General features: G+C 41.7%; 1 long non-coding RNA gene across 1 annotated transcript; it reads left to right on the forward strand.

Annotated features, from left to right (window-relative positions):
• Positions 1-2,342: 2,342 nt before the first annotated feature.
• On the forward strand, positions 2,343-5,425 carry LOC136338546 (uncharacterized). The gene is made up of 3 exons (XR_010731971.1): positions 2,343-2,373; positions 2,618-2,778; positions 4,181-5,425. It is a non-coding gene; the product is annotated as an uncharacterized lncRNA (long non-coding RNA).
• The last annotated feature ends 516 nt before the right edge of the window (positions 5,426-5,941 follow it).

Consider the following 5,941-nt stretch of genomic DNA (forward strand, 5'->3'; position numbering starts at 1 on the left):
AGACTGATGAGCATAGAGAAACAAGGCTTGTCTCAGATGCAAGACAAAAAAGCCTGTCTCAACAAAATGAGTCCCTTGAACAAAGGCAGGAGAGAAATGCAAAAAAAACGACAGAGTAATGCTGACCGAAACGCAAAAAGGATTAAAACAGTTTCAAACGGAGAAACTTTAATTTTTGAGCATTCCTCTGGTGACATGAATATTAAATGTGAACACTGTCAGTCCTTAAACTTCAAGTTAGAAACTAATCGATTTGACCATGGCAAGAAAGGATTTTCTCAATGTTGCAAGTACGGAAACATTGTAGTTCCACTAATTGAGAATTATCCACGTAGACAATTTCCTGTAAAACTTGCTTTTGCTATGACCATCAATAAGTCTCAGGGCCAAACGCTTAAGCGTGTTGGCATTTTTTTACCTGAGCCTGCATTTGGACACGGTCAACTTTATGTTGCCTGTTCAAGAGTTCGTGAAAGAATGGACATAAAATTAAAAATAATTGATGGTCCTCTGCAAGGCGAGCTTAAAAATGATGGAAAGATCTACACAAGAAATGTTGTGTCCAAAGAGATCTTTGAAATGTGAATTAACATTTTATTATTTAAATCACCTTTATTTATAGAGCTAGCGGTGGCTCTTAAGAAATGTACCGCCAGTGGTTTCCTTCATTGCACTCTACTTTAAGCAATTAAGCAAGTAGAAGGGGGAAACCCCGTGGGACACTAAGCAAAGGGGCATCCTCGCTGCCTGCCCTGGGTAATTCAGTTTGAATTAGCAGACACCTTTGCACAAATCATTTTAATTACAATTTATAATATCTAGAACAGCGGTCCTTTCGTATGACCTCCGGGCTTTCTAGTGTGTGTGTGTGTGTGTGTGTGTGTGTGTGTGTGTGTGTGTATATATATATATATATATATGAAGAAGAAGAAAGGAATTATTAACCAAATGAATGCAAACATCTGCCTAATAGATATGCTAGGAACCGAGAAAACATGCCTGAGGACAGTACTGAACAAGAGTGGGGGAGGTGAGGGGGTGTTGGAGGGATGAAACACCAGGCTGAGTACAAAAAAGGCACTGAATGAGGGCGCTCTCTCTCCCATGGCGGGCTGGCCGTCTCAGTCGTCCCTCATCACACTGTTGGAATGGTTCACTGAACCCTGGAGAAAAGATACCCTGAAGCACATGAGGTAAGATTTATTACTCTATTTGTCAGAGTAGCAAGAAGTGGGGTAAGGTCTCAGAGTAATGGGCATGCTGGGGAGACCCTGGGAACCATCCCCCAGGGCGGCTAGCAAGATGCTTTTTATTAAAGCAGTAAATGCATGAGTGAGCTTAGAGTGAGCCAGTGGTCTGCGCATGGCAGGACTCACCCCACCAAAGAAAGAAATGAGAACACATTAATATATCTTGTACCTACTGCCGCTATGAAGAAGCATGACCCTCAGAAAGTGTCATTGGATTTCAAAGAGAGCACAAGCCGCATTTGAGAATACAGATATGATTCATTAATTGTATAACTGTTAATTAATGGTGTGAGATTTCAGGGGGGACAAAGGAGGTGAAGAGTGGGGTTTTTATTGCACCAGCTCTTTCTCAAGTACCTTTCATTCAAAATACAGGGGTCCTCAGGTTACGAGAGTCTCGACATACAATGATTTGAGTTTACAACGCTCACTCCCATAAAAACTTTTTTTAAAAAATTGAGGCGTGAGTGTTTTGGTTTACACCATTAGCGTCGTACGTTTTTGTACTCATTTTACTTTTTGTCATTTTTTCCTGTTACTATAATACAGTGTATTTATGTCTGTAAGGCCAGGGGCTGCCATCGTGGCCATTCACATGCAGGTTCTCATTGAATTCAGGAAGATGGTAAAGAAATGGTGGAGTCGGAGGATGGTGGGCCTTTCAATTTATTGGTGTCTCACCAAGACAGGCAAGCCACAAGAGAAGCCATGGAGGGCAAGGGGTCAGGGAGGCCCCTACAATGGTGATAGCAGGAACCGAGAGAGCGAGCCCCCGGTCTGTCCCCATTTTATAGTATAGAAATCAAAACCTTTAATCTAATATACAAACAAGGAAATCTTTGATACAAAGTCACTTATCTGAGGCTTAAATGGGATTCCTCATAAGAGTGCACCACTCCCTATCACTGCAACAGTCAAGGGTGTGGGGAAAAGCTTAGCCTTAAAACTAAGCCTTAGGCTATAATGACTTTGCCAGTTTACAGCCTGTCTCCCACACCCAAAGCAAGCAAACATATATGCCATATTTAAAAACTTATTTGACCAACCATGTCCTTTTCCTTATTCTGTGGCTTAGTTGTGTTTTTATGTTCTAGGTTATGATTTTACAACTGTGTTGGGATAGGTAAGTGACTTAGGCTAGGGTGTGTTTCGACTTACACCAAAATGTGGGTTACATCATTGTCATGGGAACAGAACTGTGTCCTAACCCAAGAAATCCCCTGTATTTCATAGATGATATATACATGTCAGTCTTGACTGTCCGACTGGGGGTGTTGTGATGGACCCTGATAACTTAGCTGCAAATCTCTATTTCCCTTCTCCCCAAATAAATAATGAGTGTGTATCTTTCCCTCGCTGCTGGTTAGCTGAAGTACAACCCAGGAACGGAGGGAAGGTGCTGGAGCCTCCTTGACTGGACTTCTCCGTCCGGTACCTCTGGCGTAAGGATTGGAGAAGAGTGGAACTCCCTTTGCTGAAGGAGAATATTCTATCTTCTGAGATGCTTGGTTCTTCAATGGCTATTCAGGTTTTTACTGTATCTTGAATAAAATTTGACAATTTTTCTTAGAAAAAAATTAATATGCCAAAGTGAGATATTTTGGGGTAGCGAATTCCATCCCCCTTTGGGCACAAAGTGCAGAGAGGTTCTGGAACTCATTGACATTTCAGCTCTAGGACCCACAAGAGACCATGGTTCTAGCGGCAGAGCCAGCGACATAATTTGTGCAAATGCGGAAAGTTCAAACATCAGGGGGGAAAATTGCAGCTAAAGTTACTAAAATATAAAGCTTTTTTCCTCTAAAAGTATTTCATTGATAATAAAATGTGACAATGAGTAATTACATAAAACTTGCAAATTGCAAGAATGTAATATTTTGATATAATAATTTTATAACTATTTTATGTAATACAAGTCATAATTTTATGTAATATAGTAAATAATACTTAGTGTAATATCTAATATTATAATAATAATTTTATAACTATTTTATGTAATATAATACATAATTTTATATAATATATAATACAGTAAATACTTAGTGTAATATTTAGGTTGATCACAAGAGTTCTCTGCTTGCTCTTCTGTGAATTCATTTGTTAGGTCATCAAAATTCATACTTGTGGCAACTTCACTTTCAAGCGACAGAGTTGATGTTTGCCCTTCACTCTCTGCAAATGCAAGATCGCAAATAATTTTTGATGATTTATGTTTTGAGAAGGGTTTTCTGCTGATATAACTCTTACCAGAACTGTGAAATACACTTTGTAGACTTTGACAGCACTGAAATAAATATGATAAATTACATTCTAATATAAATTATAGTCCATCTAGAACTGATGACTTGTAGAATAATTTTTCTAAAAAGACGTGACTCTTCAAACAAGTCAAGTCTAAATGTAGTTTTAAATGAAAAGTTATACAATAATGTCTCTACGTCACCTCGGATATCTTCTGTAACATGTGGAGATCATGCAACAAGCCAGAAGTGGCTTCATAATTTTTATATAATTCAAAATGTTTCTTTAAACATTCTTTTCACTGTACCTTCAATTACAAGGAACACTTAATGTTAAAGCCATCTTCCTTGTTAATAATTGGTTCATCTAAAACTCCACATGAAAATATCATTTCTTTTCTGTCCACTATAGCAATCTTTAAATTTAGTTTTAGGGCTAAACCCAGGGAATATTTGCTTTGCAATTTTGCAGCAGTTTTCAAAACCAGAGATTCTAAACTCTTTGAACTGTTTAATAACCCCCCGACATGCTGTGTGGCAATGTTCATGCGTGTGTATTGGTTTTGCAATAATTTACTGACAAAACCGAGTGCTGGCCGTTTCTGGGGCAGATCTCAGGTCAGGGTTAATATTTATGGAGATGCCACAAACACAGGCATGGGGAAAAGAGCAACTGATGTCCCATTGCAGCTGTCATCACCCCATGTCCACTGCTGTTGTCGGAGCCACTAGAGTGTAGACCAGAAGTCCTCGTGGGCGCAGTCCTCAGCCCGTGACTGATGGGTGAATAAATACATCAACCCCTCCCATCTCAGGGGCAACAGCTCTGACGTGTGTTCTAGCCTGCAGGATTAAGCTGCCTTTGCCTTCACCTGTTCACCCCAGACTGGCTTCCTGCCCTCCGGGTCTCACTTCCCAGTCCCTCACCAGTGTTTCCTGGGATCATCTCCTAAATCAACCCCCTGGACTTATTCTCTGTCTTGGGGTTTGCTTCTGAGGAAAGTCAGAACAATGTCTAAGTTGCTAACTCAATCAACAGTTTAATCCGGCTGTTTTGTACAACAATTTGTAAGTAATAAACGTGATTCCTTGACTCTGAACTTCTCAAGGGAAAACAGCTCCAAAACACCTGGGGGAAACAAAGACCTTCTCTTCCTCCTCCTCCTCCTTCTCCCCGAGAAACTGCTTCTCTGGCGTGTTCACAGCTGTGGCTGCAGAGCTGAGGACAGTAGAAGAAAATGGAATGTTATTTACTTGTGTTGGGCATGAGTGAAGGAAGTGTCCATTATTGTCCCAGTGTAGCCACCAGCTTTGGTGAACTTTTAAGTCACGATCTCAGTGTTCCTGAGATGCAGACTCTCCCTGTTGTAGATTGCAAGTGGCAAAAAGCCTTTGTAAATTCAAGGTTTTGGCAAAAGGCTAAGTTCGCCCCCCTCCACCTCCATATTGGCTATGAAGCTGAGTATTTGCACCCACTTCACTTGCTTGCTTAAGTTGCTGGAAGCAATTTACATGCCCTTCCTCTCACTCTCTGTTCAGATGTTGGTTGATTTCACTTATGCATGGTGGGGGGATTCCTGTTTATGCCTTGGGAGAGTTCCTTTTGCCTCAGATGTGTAACTTTGTATCAAGGACTTCCTTGATTTGCATATGGCTATATAATAAACCAAACTGGGGCTACTGGGCACTGGGATATTGCCATCAGTATTGAGGAGGCCTCCCGATCCCAAACATTTTCTTAGTGAGTCTGTTTTCTGAATTCCGCACCGTTCTCGCTCAAGACCCAGAATTACGAACCGCGCTGGTCCTCAGCATGTCCCAACTCTTTCACCCTGCCCATCGTGGCTGGGAGCAGCCACAGCTACACGAGTGAGTATGGCTGAGTTTCAATAAAGCTTTATTGATCGATACTGACACTTGAATTCCCTATGTGTCTGCCCGGACACCCGTCTCTCCACGTCCTGGTGCCCCATCAACACCTGCAGGTAGGGAGAGCTCCTGACATGACTGCTCGGAGCAAGGAATTCTTGGGCCGCCTTCCTTCTGGGCAAGGTTCCCACATTCGGATGTGATGTCCTCTTGGGCCCCTCCACCTCCACCTCCACCTGCACAAGCCCCTGGTGGGAAGCCGGACAAGCTAACTGAAGTGACGGTAGCTGATTTCCAGCTTGTGCGTGTGCTGATCCACAGCAGCCTTGTACGACGGCTCCCTCGGAGGCGGGGGCAGCCGCGGCACCAAATTCAGCCTTGTGTCCTTCGCTGCAACACGTTAAACAGTCAGTACGTCTCCTAGGACTCCTAAGCAAGGTAACCAATGACTATATAAATTTGTTAAATAAACAAAATGCAAATATTTAAGACAAACTCAGTAGCTGAGAACATAAACCTTTTTTTTTTTCAGAGAGAGAGAGAGAAACATTGATTTGGTGTTCTACTTACTTATGTATTCAT

The sequence above is a fragment of the Saccopteryx bilineata genome, chromosome 5 (assembly GCF_036850765.1).
Source record: "Saccopteryx bilineata isolate mSacBil1 chromosome 5, mSacBil1_pri_phased_curated, whole genome shotgun sequence".
NCBI lineage: Eukaryota > Metazoa > Chordata > Mammalia > Chiroptera > Emballonuridae > Saccopteryx > Saccopteryx bilineata.